This window comes from Mus musculus, chromosome 11 (assembly GCF_000001635.26).
Source record: "Mus musculus strain C57BL/6J chromosome 11, GRCm38.p6 C57BL/6J".
In the NCBI taxonomy this organism is placed as follows: domain Eukaryota; kingdom Metazoa; phylum Chordata; class Mammalia; order Rodentia; family Muridae; genus Mus; species Mus musculus.
This window is the reverse complement of record NC_000077.6, coordinates 25,611,678-25,634,000: the sequence shown is the minus strand read 5'-3', so window position 1 is coordinate 25,634,000 and position 22,323 is coordinate 25,611,678. Positions and strand designations below refer to the sequence as shown.

The 22,323-nt window shown below is 38.1% G+C and overlaps 1 long non-coding RNA gene across 1 annotated transcript in view; it reads left to right on the top strand.

Moving 5' to 3' along the window:
* 5730522E02Rik (RIKEN cDNA 5730522E02 gene) overlaps nt 1–17,155 on the top strand; it is a 593,731-nt gene extending 576,576 nt beyond the window's left edge. The window contains exons 5-6 of the long non-coding RNA NR_027973.1: nt 14,429–14,491; nt 16,129–17,155. This is a non-coding gene — a long non-coding RNA (RIKEN cDNA 5730522E02 gene). The remainder of the gene's footprint in view (nt 1–14,428; nt 14,492–16,128) is intronic.
* The last annotated feature ends 5,168 nt before the right edge of the window (nt 17,156–22,323 follow it).

Sequence of the window (22,323 nt, the reverse complement as noted above, 5' to 3'; positions counted from 1 at the left end):
CCACTTGTAACTCCAACTCTAGTGGGATCTATGCCTCTCTACTCGGGCAACTGGACTAAAGGGTACACGCTTATAATCACACTCATGCATTCTACATGTACCGACATATACATTATATATACATACATAGTTTATACAGAGTTCAGATACAGAGTCAAGTGAGGTTACAAAAGTTTTTGTAACTTAGTGGCTAAAGATGTGGCTCAGTGGTTGTATTCATCCTCTTGTAGAGGACCTAGGTTTTAATCCCAGCACCCAGACAGTGACACATATCCACCTGTCACTCCAGTTCCAGTGATCATGTATGCTTTTCTGTCCTTTGTAGGATCTGGCATGCCCATAGTACACAGAAACTAACACAGGCTCATGTTCATATGCGTAAATGAAAATGAACATATTAATGAAGCAAACATTACTACAGTTTCATGAAAAATATTTCTAATAAAAATTAAGTCAAAGGATTAGTGTAAGTGTTGTTATCTTAAGATGTTTAAACAAAAGCTGTTTCTAAAGTGAAACACAAATCAGAAAGACCATGAAGCTTGCTTTATGGCACATAAAGAGCATATCCCACATTCCTCTAGAGCACAGAAGGAATATACCCCACATTCCTCTAGAGCACAGAAGGAATATACCCCACATTCCTCTAGAGCACAGAAGGAATATACCCCATATTCCTCTTGATCACAGAAGGAATATACCCCACATTCCTCTAGAGCACAGAAGGAATATACCCCACATTCCTCTAGAGCACAGAAGGAATATACCCCACATTCCTCTTTTCTTACCCAAAATGTAAGAAATATGTATCACCCCTACAGATATAACCCTAAAGTTATGCCTGGTCAAGTTAGGAACAGTTTCATAATATGCAAATCCAGTGATAGTCTATTCCAACTCTCTTGGTTGTCTGGTACTTGTGAGATTGTTCTGTTCCCTGCATTCTTGCAAATGAAAATTTAAGCCCAGGCATGAGATTCTAACCCAGCTTTGGATGGGGGTGGAGGGAATAATACTTAATGTTACATTACAGCATCATGCTTGGTTACATTCCAACATTACATCCTCTACTTTCGTCTCTGTGGCTGCGATAAAATACGCTGACCAAACTTAGGGGAGGAAGGGTTGATTGCTTTAAAATGTATTAATAGCTCACAATTTCAAGTTGTAATACCTCACAGCAGGAATCGGAGAGAAGCTAGAATGTGAAATATCTCTGCACATCCCATCCACAGTAGAGACTAGAGAGAAATGAATATGTGCATGTTTTAGTACTCAACTAGCTTCCTGTACACTTGTTGAGAGTCTAAACCAGTTTCCCACAGACATATGCAGGTCAATCAGATATAGGTAGACAAGCCTCACTCAGACCCTCTTCCCATGCTTTTTAGGTTTTGTCAAGTTGACAGAAGTAACTAACACAAAAATACAGGGCACCAAATCTGGTTGCCCCTGTCCCTGGAGTTAGAGACTTCTCTTCTGAGTCCTTTACTGGCTATTTGATGCTCACTCGGGTTTGCCATCAACACTTGCACTAATACAGTCACCAATGATCACCGTTATCTTAGCTTCGCAAAATAGTACTTGGATGATTCAAGAACAAAGATGTTTTGAAAGTTGAAATTGTACCTTTATAAAACAAGTATCTAGTCATCCATGTACCTGAGGTTTTTTGTTTTTTTTGTTTTGTTTTTCCCTTATCATATAGACCACCTTCTTTCATCAGTATAAATTTTAATGAGATTGTTTTTAAGGTAAAACTTTTAACCAACATTATTTCAGCACACCTTAAACACATGAGGAAACCTAAGCCAATGTCAATTTTGAATTAAAATTCAAAAATTCTGAGTGAAATATTGGACCACTGAAATCTAACGATGTGGAGTAAATTCAAAATCTTTCCAGAGAAGGTTAATTGTACTCTAGAAGAACTATCTGATTTAGCTTACAAAGAAACAAAAACAGAATATGTTACTTGACAGATGCAGATACAGTAAAACGCCTCAATAAACACATTGAAAATTATAATATATAGAAAATTGTAATGTATATATACATATATATGTGTGTGTGTATGAAAGAAATAGGGATAGAGGGAAATTACATTAATAGGAAGTAACTAACAAAACCATATTAAACGAAGAAATGTTTAAAGTGTTGGCTTTTGTGTTGACTATTAAAAATATTAAGAAATAACCAACATGAAGGAAAGGAGGGATAAAAAATACTAAAGATAATAGGAAAGATGATAGGGAAACATTATTTTATTTTTATTAAAAATAATTATATGATGTATACAAGTGTGTGTGTGTGTGTGTGTGTGTGTGTGTGTGTGTGTTCACGCGCACATAATGTAAATGGCATTATACTGCTTGGGGTAAGAATGCTCCCACTAGGAGCAAATAAAACCATCATTGCCATGTATGAGAAATCTCCCTTTGAGTTATGAGTAAGGAGAAATCAAGAATCTCCCCAAATATTGCAAGCTACTGCCTTTGCCTTCTACCAGAACCTGAACATAGGCCTCATTCCTAAAAACAACATCCACTTCAGACCTAACTACAAATCCTAACTAGACTAGGTGGAATCCCTCTTCAGGACTAGCTCTGATAACACCCTAGCTATGCATGCTACTAGAGCAGACAAGCAATTAAAACCCTACACAGGCACTGGGCAGTGGTGGAGCACGCCTTTAATCCCAGCACTTGGGAGGCAGAGTCAGGTGGATTTCGGAGTTCAAGGCCAGCCTGGTCTACAGAGTGAGTTTCAGGACAACCAGAGCTACACAGAGAAACCCTGTCTCAAAAAAAAAAAAAAAAAAAAAAAAAAAAAAAAGAAAAAGAAAAAGAAAGAAAGAAAGAAAGAAAGAGAAAAATACCCTTCACAAATGTGCATATATCTGTGCATGCAAGCAAAATACCCGTACACATAAGATAAAATAAGTAAATCTAAACAAACAAAAAATCCCAGTGACTTTTTACTCAGCTGTAAAGCTACAAACTACAACAGAGACCAACATGGCAAGATGTATCAGTAGCACAGTAGTGGCTCTTATCTCTAAGGTCACCATTAGCCACCAAATTAGACTTAATGCCCACTCAATAGCAGGAAATTTTTGCCTGATATTGTTAACCTAGCCAACTACTGTGACTAATTAAATCATGGGCCCTAGTGAAGGAGCTACTACTTCTACTTGCCTAAGTCAATGTAATTATCATCTGCATTGTTAATACCTATCTTGATAGCCAGGGGTAAATGAAGCTCTCCTCATCTAAGGACTGTCTTTTTGCAGTAGACAGAGACTATCAGAGAAATTAACAAGTACTCAAAACTCAATGACTACTTAACTGTTCACTGCCCAGCCCCCATTGATACCTCTCCAACAGAACCCCTAGACCTAAGGCTCACAGAACATTTCAGAAAGGGATACAGAAAGATTATAAGGACCAGAGGACTAGGACATGTGCTATGGGATAGTGTCTTCTATATATGATAGCAATATGCACTCATGAAACCTCAGCAATATGGCTGCCTAACCAAGCTCTGTATAAGGACAACGTGGTTGACATGCCACCAGGAGAGGAGCAAATCTCACATGACACCTCTCCTAAATGAAGAGCTACAGATGACTGATGGCTGCTAAGAAAAGTAAAACCTGTCTTTACCAGGGATGAGCCTCTGACAGTTTGTCCAATCACAAGTGGCCATTCACAGACATGAAAACTATGAGCAACAGTAAAGAGTGTGTGTGTGTGTGTGTGTGTGTGTGTGTGTGTGTGTGTGTTTTCAGAGGGAGTGGAAAAAAGAAGGGAGGGGAGTTGAATGAGGTTTTGCATAGAAAGGAAAGGAAATATATGAAGCTCTAAAAAATATAAAATAAATGTTTAAAACAAAATAAAAAATGCTAAAGAGAGAAAAAGAAATTCAGTTCCTCTTATGCTAATGTTTTGTGCTGTTAGATCCTTAGGCTGAACACAAGCAACAGCAAAAAAATAAAAATAAAGAAAAAATGCTAGGGGGACCTCCACAACATAACTCTGCATTCGTTTTGAACCAGAGTTTTGAGAAGTACTTTGTAGCCCTGGCTGTCCCGGAATTCACTCCGTAGACCATTCCATTTGAAATTCCTGTTGCTGTTTCCTTGAAGTTTGTTCTGAAATGAGAAGTACTTCTAAAGAAGAGTGAAGGGGGAAAAGTTTCCTTTCTCAGACCAAGAAATGTAGAATATAGCTTCAAGAATTAAAGTAGAGGATCTTGCTACAGGGAAGGACAAACAAAGAAATGGTATCAGCAGAAAACAAAAACAAAGCAACGTTCAATGAGAACTAGTAGTAAGTAATAAGAAAGCTGGGTTGTTGTTGATTTTATTTCCCCTATAGGAAAACATAAGGCTCTCATATGTAAGCAAATTCCACTTGTAGCATTGGGTATTGAAAATAGAAAAAGAAAAATGTTGTAACTAGTGACAGTGGTAGAAAACAGCTATCCAATGAGGAACAATTTAGAAAACTTATAAATGGCATCAAAGACATTTTTAGCCTAAATTTTCCAGTGGGTATATTGTGAATTATTAAAATTAGCTAATGATTCCCATTTTGTCTTTAAACTTGCCATACTTTACTTGATGAATGTTTTGTGGCATAATGGTTATATTTAAATTTTGGATGTACATAAACTATAGATGTCAAGTTTTGAATCTAGAAGCAATGACTTTTTACCAATGCAACAATGGACATTATTGTCCTTATGTCTAAAATACAGTGCATCATGGTTATATAACAATGACAGCAACACTGTAATGGCTCCAACACAACTTAATTCAGGTTATGATCTCAGAAAGAAATCAACTGTCCCATGGATACTGATCTTTCCAGTGTGTCCATTCTTTTGAGTGAAAACAGATATGCCACCATTCCATTGGGAGTGAAGTGTTAGTTGTGACTTTATCCTTTGCTATCCTCAAAGTAAACTTCCCTAACAGTATCTCAGGGTTTCCAAGGCACATCAACACAAAACCAGTTATAGTTACAAAAAAATGCAAAGACAGAAGAGAATCTCTTTCTGGAGCTCTTTCACCATCTATATTTACTTTGAATAATTCACACCACTTTGTTTTTTTCTCTCTGCCAGAATTAGTTGGAAAAATTCCTTTGTTTTCCATTTTACTTAATCTGTATAGGCAGAGCCAAAGAATATTCCCCTTCTCAAACACAGGCCTCCAAATTGCAGAAGTGCATTAATGCTCCTGACTGTCACACCATAACACTTGAAACTATTTGATTCCAGTGAATTAGTGGAACAAGACTGTCTGAAAGCAGAGGACTCCTCTGTGTAAGTACTTAAATACACAATGAATAACCGTGTGCCTTTTTATTCTTCACTTGTCTGCTGTGTCCTGAAACAGAGTATTATTACAGATAATCTACAATGAATAAAATAGCATTCTGCACTCCAAATATGTACATGTTTGCCAAGTTTTCTGAACCTGTGATTTTTCAAAATAAAAGATACAAATATTTATTTGAAAAAATGATATAATTAAAGAGACACACTACTGAGCCAGACCTACACCATGCTGTATAACCCAGCCACAGGACCAATGCACAGGTTCTGTAGACAGACCCTATTGTCTATAAAATTAGTTGAGCCTAGAGTAGTGCAAGGAAGCCTCTTTCATGCTTCAAAAGAAAGCAATCTGTTTCAAGTAATGATGATTAGTTACATATAATTATCTGATTATTGTAAAAACAAAAACAAAAACAAACTTGCCCAAACAACTTTAGTATGCTATAAAGTTTAATTTACTCCTTGAAATATTTTATGTTTCTACAGTCTAGGGACAAACTGAACAGTTCAAAACCAGTTGAAAACTTTGACAAATTACTCCTAACTTGTAAATTGGCACACCATGGTAGGTCTATATTAAGTTGGATTCTTTTTTCTTTTCTTCTTTTTGAGAGCACGAGCAGTAGTGTCTTCAGAAATAATGAGGTTTTCCAGAGGAAAATACTTCATAAATCATCACCCAATGAAAATGATTCATGAAATTATTATCAATTTTAATATAAAACAGCTTAATTCTTATCTCTTGTGTAGGTAGACTTTTAAGATGTATGAGAAACCGAATTGCTTATACCATGTAAGTGAGAATAATCATTCAGTGTCTAATACAGTCCTGCAAATAAGGAAAAATATTTAGATTCATACACAAAGAAATTTCAGTCATTGTTATCCTTCTGATTTACTTGGAAACACAATGAATTAAACTAATATTATTTTCTATTCAACTGGCATAAATTAACTCTGCTTCTGGGAACAATTCATTTTGAATACTTGCCCAGTGAGTTAAAAATGCTGGAGGTTTTATTTTTTTTCCCAGGTGAGGTCGCAGATTCTTAATTAATCTTTCTAATTATAAGAAAAAGATAGGAAAAGTATCAACTATTTTATGATGGAAATTGACAATAGGTGTATATGTCTGTTTTGAGCTGAAGACATTTCTTTGCTTTAACATTATCAGCAGTTGAAAGTATTAAGAATGCTTTAGCTTCAAGTAACATACAGGATTATTCATAGGACTTGTGTGCAGAGAGGCTTGTTTGTCTCAGGGATTAGCGTTTTAGAAGATGTCAGGCAATGGGTGTTGGTTCCATGAGTCAGCCTCGTTGGAGTGAATCCTATCCGACTTGTTCTTGCTCTTTTCCTGGCGTCTCCAGAATCATCCCATTTCTTGACATTGCACACTTCTTCTCAAGGTAGAAACAGGAGGAGAATGAAAGGACAGCATTGCCCATTGCTTTATCAGAGAAGGAAAACCTTTCCCTAACTCTCAGCACTACAGCAAAATTCCTTCTCACCTTGTCAGAAATGTATATTAGGATCTCTAGCCATGTTACCATAATGTGCCATTCTCATCTGCTCTTGCTAGCTAAGCAGGATGGATCCAGTCAGACCTTGGATTGAAAGAAATGTGTTGGATGGTCATTGTTAAATGGTGTTTTGTTTTGTTATGTTTTGTTTTGTTTTGTTTTTTATCATGATATATAGCCCAAAGATGTTTGCAAGAAGACCCAGGTAAAATAACTATTATCTTTGGAAATGAGCAAGAGAGAAAAGGACCAGATTATTCAAATGACTTTATTTTTTACTGATACCATCTACCATTCTGCTTATAGGAAGTGATTCAGGTGATCAACTTTCACACATACTTAAAAACTGGAAGAAACATTGTCTGTTTACATCATCCTAGAACTCCTTGAAGGTTAAATGAGATTATTTACACAAACTTGCCCCCAAAGCTGTTGGGAACTAAATATGGTTAAGATTTTCAGTGTTGCAGAAACACAGCTTCTTCTCTTTGTAGGCCACATTGGCTTAGCCTTTTCTCTTCATCTGGCAGGACAGTAAGCACCGCTATACCTAATTTTTTACCTAGGAAAATCTTAAGATACTCAGATACTCAGATTATGCGCACAAGGAGTAGGGGCAGATATAAGTATACAAGAAATCAGAAATAATTTGCTGTAAAGAATGATAAAAATGATATAATGTAATCTGTACTGAACATCCTAGAAGGAACAAAAGGAAAACATATAAATGATTTAGAAAAATTATATAAGGTAAATGTAGAAAAATTCCCTGATATTAAAGAAAATATTAACTAGATTAAAAATATTAATTTTGGGGGGAAAGAGAGGTACAATATAGGTTGACTAAAACAGTGATCATCAACTGCATTTTTTAAAAAGTGTTTTGTTGCTGTTGTTTCTGTTTCTGTTATCAAAATAAAGAAGAAACAAGTAGACTATCACAGAGAAACAAGGAGTCAGCATCAGGTTACTCTACATAATACTAAACTCCTGCATGCTGATGATGGACTCGATGCCGCAGATAAAATGTAACGCATAAGAATCCAACAAATGCACTTGTAAGGGCATTTTAACACCATCAGCCAATATCATGAAAGAGAAATGGAAAGACAGCAAGAACAGAAGAGATGCTGTGAAACTGAGTTTCTGGACAGGACAGGGCCATTGCTCTCATGAACTCATGGCATCTGCTGTTACCTGGACAAGACAAGCCAGTCAACATTCCAACATGGTGGGAAGAGGCTCATGAAACCCCATCCCTGGCTGAGAAGCAATTGCCACTTGATGTCTGCTAGGGTATGTAAAGTCAGTTTTCTTCAGAGATGTGGACCCTGGCAGGTAACTTGTGCTACAGTGGGTGGTTCTATGCCCATGTGCATAAGGACAGCACCAATTAGACCAAATACAAAAAGAAAGAAAGAAAGAAAGAAAGAAAGAAAGAAAGAAGCAAAAAAAGAAAGAAAGAAAGAAAGAAAGAGAGAAAGAAAGAAAGAGAAGAAAGTAAGGAAGAAAGAGAGAGAGAGAAAGGAAGGAAGGAAGCAAGCAAGCAAGAAAGAAAGAAAGGAAGAAAGAAAGAAAGAAAGAAAGAAAGAAAAGTTGGATTATTTAAAATACAAAAGAAAAATTTGAGAAGGAGATACTCTGGGATGGAATATCCTGGAAGCAGTTGGAGTGCATGTATAAAATTCTCAACAAATAAGTGAAAAAATATTTTTAAAAAATAAATAAAGGTAAATACTAAACAACAAGAGAAGAGTTAAAATAAACAACTCTAAACTCATAGAGAGGTCTCTGCCTGTTCCTGTACCCCCCCCCAAGCCCAAAACAAACAATTCAAAGTAGGGATGTGATTTAGTGACTAGCTGTTTTTACCTAAAATGAAGATATACATACTATTGAAAACTCAAATTTTTTATACCTCGGTAAAATAAAAACAATATAAGCGGCACAATTTCATATTTTTCTAAAGAAAAGGCAAGCAGTTAAAATTTTGGAGACATAACTCTAAAAACATAATGTACAACATCTTTTGATAATATTTTATTAACCCAAATATGTATTTTTATTATGTTTAAAATGTAAAAACATTTATAGTTCAGAAAATTCACTTTTTGTTTCAGTTTTAAATTTAGAAAATGCTTGCTTGCTTATTAAACGTAAGCCAACCAACTTTCTTTCCCCCTTAAAATAACATGCATAGGTGGTTGTGATAATGTTTGATTGTAGAGGGATTACCTAGCAGGGGCAAGGTCTGGGATCAATGCCAGCACTCCAAAAGAGTAAAGGAAATAAAAAAAAAAAGTTTCTAAATATATTGTGATTCATGGCAAAAACCAATGGAGATCACAAATGGAAACAGATTTGTGTATCATCAGCTGACTTTAATTAGAAAGTTTAATTATTTAAACTATAATTACCTGGGACTAAACTGATGAGGCCTAATATGTGTATGTGTTGTGGGGTGTGTGTGTGTGTGTTGAAATGTAGCAAGAGTTGAAACATTCCATAGTAAAAAGGACATACTGCGAAAAGGAAGTAAATACATCCCATCTCGGGCAAGTCCTGAGAGGACCAAGACTCACAAGACTTTGGCCTCTCCAAGGTTATATAAGCAGTAAGGAGTTCTGAGAAAAAGACTCTTGAGCCAATCAAGCTCCACGGTTCCATCTTTTGTGAGTTATACTGACTGGGTTGGGCTATTAGGGAAACAGTTGGTTTTTTGTTTGTTTGTTTGTTTGTTTGTTTTTGAGTCCCTCATGTTTCTTCAAGTAATCCCTCACCTAGACTTCTGTAACTGGTTCATCATGATCATCACCAGTATCAACAACTATAATTGGGAGGGGAGGAAGATGGGCTTAGCTAAAAAATTTTCCTGCTCTGAGAAGATGACCAGTGCTGGACACCAACACCCAGAACTACGATTTATTCCACAGCAGCTATGCCTAAGAAATGAGAATAATAAGTTCACGGAAGTTTGGATTTAAGCAAGAAAATGGTTAACATTCCTGCTTTTCCCTGTCTCTACTCTCTTTCTTTTTTCTCTTTTTAAAAGTTTCAGTCACTATACTGATGTTGAAGTTAAGTGGAAACTGAGAAGGGGTATTTATAGTTTTGTGACAAGCAAAAACTAATTACTTAAAATTACAGTATTTTTTTTTTAATGAAAATCCATTTCCTTGGTTGAACTGTCCTTTTTTTGCTTAGACATATCTCCCCTTAACCTTGGGGAGGCAAGCCTGATCCTTTCAGTAACTAGAATTCTTACATGTTCCTTTGATAAAAGAAATATTCATGGAAGAATATTGCCATTTTTGTTGGATGTCTTTATAGGACATTTGATTAGGTATCACAAAATTTTCAAAGTCTAAGAGCATAAACACTAACTTGGATGAAGAAAAGGTATTTACAGGGTTAGTGAAAATATAATCTGTAGAAGCTAAAGGGCTTGATTTTCTTGGCTGGAAAAATATATTTTATGTAATTCCAGAGTTGACGCAAAGACAAATGAATATCCCCATGGTGTAATCACCTAGTTGAAAAATCAGGTGACTTCAGTCTTCACAGTCCCTTTCAGCACAGGAAGTTTTTATAGTTTTTTTTCTCTCTTGGTTGGTAGATGAGTCAATGTTTAAATGGTCGTTCATCATTTACTATATAAAAGAAAAGCTATTACCTGAAAGTCATTTTTACAGTTACAGGCAAACAGAAATAATCATTTTCAAGGACCTAGAGCTGTTTCTTGAAAGAACCCATCATTTTATACTTATTTTACTTACTCTTTACTTGCATGTGAGCCAGCCTGAAGAGCTGCACTCTGCAAGTTCCAGCTATAAAGAGTTTCTACCCCTTTCCTTCTGCATCAGGCAACAGGAGGAGATTGAGCCCCCAGGGAATCATAGTATCATTCAGACTGACGCTGAGAATGAATGGAAGGTAAAATGGGCCACAGCAGTCATCGAATCCCTTCTGAGCTAAGTCCTGGAGACCCTGTAAGCAGCAGTATGTCTCAGTGAACAGCCATTGTTCTTCTTGGGTAATAGTTGCTGGGATAAAGAAAGGGCTTATGATACACAAGGTGGTGGGACAATAGTCTTCATAATACCAATGACTTAAAATTTTTCAAAGATATAGACTTCAAAGAGATAGCTTGGTGATTAATAGTGTGATTAATTAAGTGTGGAAAAGCTTGAAAGTCCCCTTAGAACACCCATGGAAGGAGTTACAGAGACAAAGTTTGGAGCTGTGACGAAAGGATGGACCATCTAGAGACTGCCATATCCGGGGATCCATCCCATAATCAGCTTCCAAACGATGACAACATTGCATACACTAGCAAGATTTTGCTGAAAGGACCCAGATATAGCTGTCTCTTGTGAGACTATGCCGAGGCCTAGCAAACACAGAAGTGGATGCTCACAGTCAGCTATTGGATGGATCACAGGGCCCCCAATGGAGGAGCTAGAGAAAGTACCCAAGGAGCTTAAGGGATCTGCAACCCTATAGGTGGAACAACATTATGAACTAACCAGTACCCCGGAGCTCTTGACTCTAGCTGCATATGTATCAAAAGATGGCCTAGTCAGCCATCACTGGAAAGAGAGGCCCATTGGACTTGCAAACTTTATATGCCCCAGTACAGGGGAATGCCAGGGCCAAAAAGTGGGAGTGGATGGGTAGGGGAGTCAGGGGGAGGGTATGGGGGACTTTTGGGATAGCATTGGAAATGTAAATGAGGAAAATACCTAATAAAAATATTTTAAAAAAAAAGAACTAGTTTTCAGCCTCCTTTCTGCTGTTTAACTGTGTAAACACTCAATTCATGGGCCTTAAAAAATATCTATGTCTTTTTGTTTTTGCTTTTAATCAATGCTAAACAGCATACTCTAATGGTTGCTGGATCACAGGAGTTAAATAATGTGAACATATCCCAAGAGGATCACTTGCAGGCTCAATTCTGTCATTTTTGTAGGGTCATAACAGCCTACTTTGTCATGTTGTTTCAGAGAACTTCTGTCCTCCAACTTACCTGCATGTCTCCATCATCAGTGTTGGACTACAAAGAAACACCTCGGAGCCCCCAAGTTCCTTTCCCTTGATATCTAGCACCATGCTAGGTTTGGGAAATATTCTTTTCCCTAAGGTTTTCTCTATCCCCACAAAGTCTTCCAAATCCATAGTTTTCACCTAGGAGAAAGGGCAAGAGAGAAAAGGAGAAAGTAACACTTAGCTACTTTTAACTTTTGATTTTTTTTTTTCTCTAATACTGAGGCTATGCACTCCCATAGGTCCATTGTGAATCAATATAAGTCTTCCCTGAGGACAGAGTAAGCATTCAGTGGCCTCTGAGGACCTTTTTCTTACAAAATACAGTCAAAACGGAGTTGTACTGTTAGAATCAATTGGTGAGGAAAATACAAAATGAGAAAAACTTACAATGAATCAGTAATGTCAGTCAACCCTTTCGTGTTTCAGTTGGCACAGCCTTTGTTCACATTTGGGAAATGGAGATTGCTCTGCATCTACCCAGCATACTAAGTATTTATTCTGTGTCTAGGCATTGCATGTATTTGTGGAACTCTTGGAGCCATTTTGTAGCATACAACAGACCAACAGACAGTCTCATCCAAAGATTGAGAAACTCATTGAAAAGCTTCTGTGGATTAAGATGAGATTTTTAAGGTGATAGAGAGTGAAAGAAAAAGATTTGTAAACACAAGAGACGGACTCCAAGGCATTCTTACTTAGCTATAACGGTTAAAGTGTAGGACTCGGACCCAGGATGAGATAGTGGCAATAGAAGCAGGAGTACTTGACTGAGCTTAAAGAGGATGAGTCTCTTCCTTGTTTCCTATCTTCCTTCTTCCCTCCTCCTTCCTTCCCTTCTTCATACTTTCCTTCCTTCCTTCTTTCTTTTTATTCTTTGTTATCCAGATGTTGAAAGAAAATAAAAGAAGCTGAAAGTTTGTCATTGATTAAGTGTTAGAAAAAGTTGTTTCTGGGAAAAATAATTTAAGTTATTGTAAAACGGTAATTTATTCTTCTGTGTGTGTGAGGGGGGAGGGGGAAGGGGGAGAGAGAAAGAGAGAGAGAGAGAGAGAGAGAGAGAGAGAGAGAGAGGAGACAGAGACTAAGCTAAGCAGGCAGATTAGAGATTAGAAACTGGTCAAAGTTCAGTGTCCATTTTTGTGGATTGTATCACTGAGGCTACAAGAAATTAATAGCACATTTGTTAAGTGAAGAAGAGAAAACTGAAACAGTTGGAGATGAACCTGGAGTCCATTAGCATTCTCTATAAAGAGCCAGGAAGCAAATATTTTAAGCTACTTAACTTTCTTCATTATTGTCTAAGTTATACACAATATGCAAATATATTTGAGGTCTGAATTCTTTTTTTTTTTGTTTTGTTTTGTTTTGTTTTTCGAGACAGGGTTTCTCTGTATAGCCCTGGCTGTCCTGGAACTCACTTTGTAGACCAGGCTGGCCTCCAACTCAGAAATCCGCCTGTCTCTGCCTCCCGAGTGCTGGGATTAAAGGCGTGTGCCACCACACCCAGCTCTGAGGTCTGAATTCTAACAAAACCTAATTACAGATATCTATATACATATGTAAAGTTGGATTTGGCCTAAGGTTCTTTTGGTTTGTTGTTGTTGTTGTTGTTTGGGTTTCTTGTTTTGCTTTTTGTTTGTTTGTTTGTTTGTTTTCTTATCCAGAAAGTCAAGGACGGCATGTGGAAGGCTCACTGTGCAGCCCAGGGTCTAGCACAGGGTCTAGCACAGAGACTTCTTCACATACAATTGTTAAGGTGATCTGTGTTGTGGTAGAGTTACTATGAAGTTATTTTTGTTTTGCTGTAGCAATAAAGGAAACAAATGATGTACTAAGAAGGAAGGAGGCAAAGGACAGATGAAAATGTGAATGGAGTATGTCACCTGCAAAATGATACATCTCCAAGGTTGCAAAATGAGGAGTTATAAAAAGTATCCTTAGCAATTAATAACCATCAAAATAAAAAGATTACTAAAATGTAACCAAAAAAGGATACACCCACACAAAATGTTCTGGATATTAGCTTGTTTGTTTTCATGGACGTCTTCTGGCCTTAGCTTCTCCAGAATGGGGAATACAGGTGTGAGTGACCTCACCAGGCTTCTCTGAGTGTTAGGAAGTTTGGAGAAGAATCTTCAGGGCTTAACTTTAAGGGTTACTGTTCTTAGCATTTTTTGTTTGTAGTTAAAAAAGTATTATCTCAAGCTTGGTTCAAAATCTATGTGCTAGAGTTTTATAAATCTACCATCATTAAATCTTTTAACTATTTGAGAAAGAATCAAACTATTTTGACATTAAGTAGATAAAATAACCAGCCTGGATAATTTTTAAGTGGGTCTGTTGATATTTGTCAAGAGTTTTATTTTAACTATTTTTTCCTAGACTTTATGAGCTTAACTTTTGTGAATTTCCAGCTTTACTTTATGAATTTGGTGGCAATCATATGACTTCAATATTTCCCTTTATTATTAATTTTCAGCGTTTACTTTGTCTCTCTCTGTTATCCCACACAGGGCTGCTGGAGGCACTCCATAGTGATTTCAGAGGATCTCTTTTCTAAACATTCCTGTCCCGAAGTAAGTGCATGAATGAATCCTAGGAAGAAAGCATCGTTATCTTTACACTTCATATTTAATTCCCTGACCTTTCTCTGTGTGCCCCTGTCAGTCTTAGTTCTTGTAGTCATTTTCAACATTAGAAATTTATTTCTTTTTTGTTCACACTGATCATCTTGGTATCATTCGGTACAAGCCTAGTGTGTGTAGTTTGTTGTGCTTATGTGCAGGAGAGAAAACCAACACAATAAAGATGCCCACTCACCTCACTGGAGATTTGCTGGAGATAATTGGGGCAGAGAGGAAGGACAGAGTAGAAATTGAGAAAAGAGTCTCAGCCTGAATTTTCCAAATTGGTTATTTATCTGTTAATTCTTCATTTCTCCTCATCACCATGTCTGAATTCAGAAAGTCTTCCTAATGATAATAAACTGTGTCAAGAACAGATGGCTGATTTGATGGGATGAAAATAGCTGTGTCAATTGAGGGCATTTTTTTCCTTACCCATTTTGCTTTTCATCACTCTGGGGTTGGTGGTTCATGATTCCCCCCCCCCCCCCTTGTACAGAATCTACCCTCAGCCTAATAAAATATGGTGACTCTCTCCCCCAAAGTAGTTTGGGCCCTTTTTTCTGAAAGACTTGAGACGTTGCCTTTTGTTATTATTTTTAAGTAATTTCCACCTTTCTTGCCTTTTCAGTTTTAGTTAAGTTACTTTGGGAGGTCCAGTTTACAGTGTCGGGTATTTTATAGTTTCATGGGCCCTGACAGCTTGGCCTGAGAAGAGATGGCATTGTGTCAATTGTAAACGAGTATGCTATTTACATACTAATTAAACTTTGTACTAGTGGGGTGAAAGAGTCATTTGGAACACCCTAGTTGTTGTGTTCTTATGATTGTTGTCTATTGAAACCATCCATTGTCTGGCATTTTGTAGCCTCATCTCCTAAATGGCATTTCATCACCTTCTACTTAAAAATATTCCTCCGCTGCTCATTGTTAGATACTCAGAGTATCTAACAATAAGGAAAATGCTATAAGTCACATACTTTGTCATACGCCTAGTTTGGTGGCAACAGTGACAAGGTAGGCTGTCAACTACATCCTAAATGCAAGCTATTTTTCTAAAAACATCCTTTACATTTGAAATTTGTCCAGTCTTCAATATGAGAATATGTTTTATAACATGTTTGTTCCTGGGGAAATTGGAGTTGCACAGTTCATACGTGTGGACATGGGGACTCTGTTGTCCAACCTTACAGCCACCACTCTTACCACTCTTACCGATGGCTTTTTTTTTTTTTTTTTTTTTTTTTTTTTTTTTTTTGCCAAGCCCACAGATTCACACACTACTCCTCTGTTCACACTGGATAGGGGTCACTTTTTGTCCATTTACTAATGGTCAATGTTTTAAGCAATAAACTAGACATGCGTATCATCAGTCTGTGACTTCATTTCTACCATTTTGGACTCACACATGGGACACCTTTCCATAGACTTCAACGCATGCTCTGTGAACCTAACTCAGGAATTCTCAGTGTTGCTAGCTTATGAAAGAAAAAAACGATTAATAGTCCATTTAGCTATTTTACTTTCTTGCTTCAGCAGAAGGTAATTTATTAGATTTGGCTAATGATGTTTTCTCCTCCCCTTGTTAGATAAGGAGCAGAATCAACAATAAATATGTCACATCTGTGTGGGAGCTGGTTCAACAAGAGCCTCAGCCACATAGAGCAACAATTGCAGCTTTCTGACTGTCTCCTGAATGGGTTGGGTGGACGCCATATATGTGGATGCTCCTATCCTGAAAGCACAAAGCTGTGAATGTTAAGCATTGTCAACAGTGTCATCACTTCCTAAAAAGAAAATGAGAGAAAAAGGTGGGTGAGATGCCACCCCGGTAAAAGCATTTGCTGCTAAGTCTGATGAACTGATCTTAAGCCCTAAGACCCACATAGTGGAAAGAGAAAAACAACCCTCACTAGTTATTCTTTGACTTCCATACATGTTCCATGCCACATGTGTGTGCTCACACAATAATTATTTTTTTTAACGAAAGTAACAGAAATAGCCTTGACACCTAAATCAGAATATCTTGCTATGAGTTAAGCATAGGACCCCCTTCCTTGCTTTTTCCTTACTATTTTCAATAACCTTCAAGGTTGAAATAATTCCATAATGGAGTTAAAAAAAAATCCAGGGAGAAGAAAGACAGAACATACAGTTTAGCTTTGCATAATTCTAGCAACCAGAACACATTTCCTGAAAGTGACAGTCTTGCTCATAGACATGCCAAAACAAAAAAATACAAATCTAAAATTTGAGCTGATAACTTAGATGGTGGCAGAGATACCAACTTGTGAAAAGTCACAATTTTGCATTGTGCTGGGAAGCCACCTTCTGTGGGGGACTACTGTCACTCTTTAATACCCAGCAGAGGAACCCCGCTGTGCTTTGTCGGTCAGGAGCAACATCCAAGGCTCCCTGTAAAAGTAATTCACACTTTTCTCACAACACTGTTGCTTTAATTACCACTGAACTCTGTGGATGCTCAGGCAGGCCTGGTAGGACATGGCAGAGACAGAAGCAGAGGCATAGAAAAAGCAAATGGCTTTTCTTCTCCTTACTTCATGATTAGCAGCCCATCTTTGATGGAATTGTTCCTAGTTCTGAAGGCTGGACTTAACTCCTTTCAGCATATTTATTATCAAGCGATTCACAGGTGTGTGTGTGTGTGCGCGTGCACGTGTGTTTAATGTGTGTGTGTGAGAGAGAGGGGGAAGAAGGGGGAGGAATGGGGAAGGAGAGAAAGTTAATTAGAAGGTTTGGTACTGAATGAATTTCTCATCTTTCTTTTCCTGTTTTTGTAACAGATACAAATGTACTGAGACTTCAGTGTATGTATTCTTGGTGGACAAATGTCAATTTGTTTATTTACTGTGGATTTATTTCTTCAGGATTAGCAGACATAGCAAATCACATACCAAAGAAAATCACAGAAGTGCCAAAATCTACTAGTGCATGAAAAATAATAGACAGTACTAGTGCTTTGTAAATAATATGAAGACAATGTTGTAGGTTTAACATGTATGCAAACACACCTTTCATTTTGCATCACAAAATACTTTGCCAATAAAATTATTTCCCATTGAACTGACTTCTACAATCTCCTTCACATAGATTACCAGAGCAAGTAACTGTAACCTCATGTGAACTTTTAGAGATATAATAAACAGGGCCATTATCCTTAATAAATTATTTAAAGGATCTCTGAGTTTACTCTTGGCTCTAAAATTTCATGTTGAGATATAATTTAAAGACTGGAGAGATGGCTCAGAAGGTAAAAACCTTTGCTGAACACATGAGGACCTGAGCTTGCATGCCCAGAACCCATATAAAAAGCTAGGAATGGCCATGAGCATCTATGACTCCAGTACTGTGCAGTGCAGAGACAAGAAGATCTCTGGGGCTTGCTTGATTCCGGCTTAGCTGCAGATAGATAAGAGACCCTGTGACAGGGAAGGACACTCAAAATCCTTAAGTGGCCTTTCTGTGTGCCCAGAGATACACTCACTCACACACTCTACAAACACAAATGTAACTTCATAGATCATATGTGGCCCTTATCCATAGCTTCTCCTGTATTTATCTTATTAAATTATACACTCATTACCATGTGTGATAATGTGTCCTTCCTTGGATCCATATTGTAAGAAAAGATGAGCTCTCTGTAAGGTGAATACCCATGAGACAGCAAAGTCCAAACAATTGATGCTCATTTATTCAGTTAGATGACACAGACACTGTGTAACAGATTAAAATTTTAAATTTGGCTACATCAGCTAGATATGGTGGGGCACACATTTAACCCTAGCACTTGGGAGATGGAGGCAGGAGGATCCCTGTGAGTTCTTGGCCAGCCTGGTGAATTCCAGGAAAGCCAAAGTTTCAGATAAACAAACAAGTAAATAGACTATTTCATTACATATTCCTGTTCACGTGTTTTTCTTCCATTGTTAACAAATGTGTTGAGGATGATCCACGGATGTGTGAGTTCACATTCTTCCACCTTATGCCTGCCCAAATCTTTATACAAGCTTCAAAGAGAAATAATGAAGTAAATGTGAGCTTTTAGGACCCAGCTTTCTCCTGGGCCGCCATTGGGACCCTAGAAATGATTCATCAGCAGTCTTGCTATCCTCTACCCTGACAGCACATAGAGGCAGGTGATCCAGGAGCTACAGTGTATCCAGACCCTGGCTGTCAGGAAGCACTGTGCCCTCATTGCTGATACACACACCATGACACAGTATAACCCACTTTGTACTACTACATTTGGGACAATTTGTAACTCAGAAGGAGTAGTTGTGACACCCAATTTGGGGCATTAGAAATCATAATTAACTATGAGAAATTACTTTTCTACACTTTTTGTTTCATTTTGTTTTGTTTTTTTTTTTTCAAGACAGGGTTTCTCCGTGTGTAGGCCTGGAACTCACTTTGTAGACCAGGCTGGCCTCCTGAGTGCTGAGATCAAAGGCAAGCATCACCACCATCCAGTTTATATTCCTACTCTTAGACATTTTATATACACTATGGTTATAAAACAGAAAATACAGGCACTTTCATGATATTGATGAAAGCATTCTGCTTTAAAATAAAAATTAAAAAAAAAACAGACTAATTTTATCAGAACTGACATACCATGTATTGCACATATTAAAGTGTATAGTTTGACAAGTTCTGACATAAATGGTACCCATCCACTTCAAAGCCATCATTACAGGTAAGACAGTGAACTATTGTTAACAACGAACAGATCACCACCTCAGAGTTTTCTAACATCTGCACGCTGTCCTTCATTCCTGTACCTAGGCTACTGCATCTTCTAGTTGCAAGTTCCTTTGCAGTTTTAAGAATTTGACATAAATTGACCATGCAGTGTGCCCTCATTTTTGTGGTTTAGGTTTCTCTTCGAGGGAAGTTATCTGTGATTCATCTACTTGTTGCACAGAGCATTTCTATTACTGAGGACTAATCAATACTTGGGCCTGCTATATTTTATTTATGTAATAGAATTGGTTCAAGTTTGGGAATATCACAAGTGCCACTATTGTTATGCATGTGTGGGCCTCTGCCTCCGCAGTGCTGGGATTAAAGGTGTGTGCCCACCATCGCCTGCCTGTGGTCAAGTTTTTTAATCGACATACATTTTCTTTTTTCTTTAGGAAATATTTAAGAGTAGAGTGGTTTACCTCCTAGCCTGTAACCCAAGCACATTGGCAAGAGAATAATGTGGAACAGTCTCAGAACTATATGTTTGGTATCTTTCATTCAGTTACTATTGCGTCTTGTTGTCTAATATCAATGCCCTAAACTATATCCTCAACTGTAGATGTAGCAAAATGATTAATATATGTGTTAATACATATAATTGTATGTATATGTATGTGTATAATCATATGCTACTTTTGTTTTTACTTGTTTCAGATAGAATGTTTAATGTGTTTCCCATTACTCCACATTGATCTGTCTCATTCTTTTCAATTATCCTTGGTTATACCATTATTAAATGGCAAAAGCATATTTGCCTCCTCTTTGTATCTTTTAGAAATATGTGTCACACATGCAAACAAGCCCAGAGGTGAAGGCCTCTGGCATTTGGCTCTGTTGCAGATTCTATACCTTAGCAATGTGAATTTAATCATGCTACTTAACTTCTCCAACTACCATGTTTTCATCCCTATGAGGATAACTGCAGTGGGAGACTGGGGTACAGATTTCAAAAGATGGTCCTACATTTGGAGTAGAGTTCATGAACTGTGCTGAGCTCAAGGTTTGTAATATCACAAATTCTCCATAAACCACCACGGTGGTAGTGATCAATATTCATGCAGTTTTAGGAGCAGCTGAATGAGAAATTGTGTGAAAATCTTGGCGAAAGGGGACTTGGAGAATATCTGGTATGTCTTTGCCTAGGCTGGTAATGAATGTGCTTCCTCACATTTTCTTAATAAACTCTGTGTTTCATTTCTGTTTCCCAGTACTGTCATTAGAGAATTGACACTCTCAAACCTTTATACCACACAGAAGCTGTGTGTAAGGCACTTCGAGAAAACATTAAGTTTGCTCAATAGAAATGATCCTCTCAGAGGAAGATGTTCTCTTCAGTAGGGCTGAAGGTGATCCACTATGTGTGAAATCTAGAGCCAGACCCCACATAAAAGTGACCTGCAGCAACTGGTTTAACTACCTCTATATCTACATGTAGACAGAGGCAAAAAACAGGGTCTTGCATTAGAATTTCTTTTTAATCAAACATTTAATTAGGAAAATATTGAAGAGCTTCTCTGTTATCTCTATCTGTCTCTGTATCTTGTGTGTGTGCATGCGTGTATGTGTGCATGTTTTCATTAGAAAAGTTTAATGGTTTCAAAACTGTTCCTTTGTTTTCTGGCAAATTGAGTCTTCATGCATGTTGGGAGCCGCGCCCACATTCGCCGTTACAAGATGGCGCTGACAGCTGTGTTCTAAGTGGTAAACAAATAATCTGCGCATGTGCCGAGGGTGGTTCTTCACTCCATGTGCTCTGCCTTCCTCGTGACGTCAACTCGGCCGATGGGCTGCAGCCAATCAAGGAGTGACACGTCCTAGGCGAAGGAAAATTCTCCTTAATAGGGACGGGGTTTCGTTTTCTCTCTCTCTTGCTTCTTGCTCTCTTGCTTCTTGCACTCTGGCTCCTGAAGATGTAAGCAATAAAGCTTTGCCGCAGAAGATTCTGGTCTGTGGTGTTCTTCCTGGCCGGGCGTGAGAACGCGTCTAATAACAGTTGGTGCTGAAATCCGGGAAAAGAAACATCTTCAGGCATGAGCGAAGACCCCCTGCTACAGGGAGGATTCAGAACTGCATAACGGGGAAGAAGGGGTTAATAAAGGTTCCCATGAAACAGACTGTTGAGAAGGATCCGGAGTGGATTCAGAACTCTTCAGCTGGGGAACGGTACTGATGAAGAGAAAGAAGAAAGATGAAGACTGAATAAACTGCTGTTAGAAGGACTGGTGGTCGCGTCGTTCTTGCTGGTCGAGAGCGGGCGCGACAATTGGTGGCCCGTACAGGGAACCGACTCCCCCACCGAGTTCAGAACTTTCAGCAGTCAGTGGTTGCCAGCAGCGTAAGTTCACGGTGAGTGAAACTTGCGACCCCAGGAGTTTGGGAAGGACCTCGGATAAAATAGAGGTGAGCATAAAGTTGCCAGGAAGTAGGCACAAAGTAACCCAGGAGTTTGGGAAGGACCTCCGATAAAATAGAGGCGAATATAACGTTGCCAGGAAGCAGGTACAAGGTAACTAAAGGTTCATGGCTTTGGGACAAGTTAAGGTTCCTGGTTTTGGGACAAGTTAAGGTTCCCGGTTTGGGGACAAGTTAAGGAACTATGATAACCTCAGTGTAGTGATCAATAGATCCTCGCTGAGTAGTTATGCTTTTTTCTCCCATTGACCCTTTGTGGGTAGGTCTGATAGTCTTGTTTGTTCTGATATATGGACTCTGTTACTGTTTGAATCGAGAGGCAGTCAAGACAGGTCAGAAAATCCTTACAGAGCAACAAGAAAGTATGTCGGAAGAAGAGAAGGGCTTAAAAAGAAAAAGGAAAAAGAAAGGAGACACAGTGTTATCAGGTGGACAGAAAGGACAAAATAAAAGAGCCGAGGTGGAGGAGGAAGGCGAATTAGCTTTTGTGCCGCCTCCCTATGCCTCCTCAGCATCCACCTGTAGGTGGACCTTCTGTCTGGAGATTTGGAGAGGATCGACCAGATCAGGTGTTGATGTGGGCGAGAGGGTCTGTTTGTGTGTTT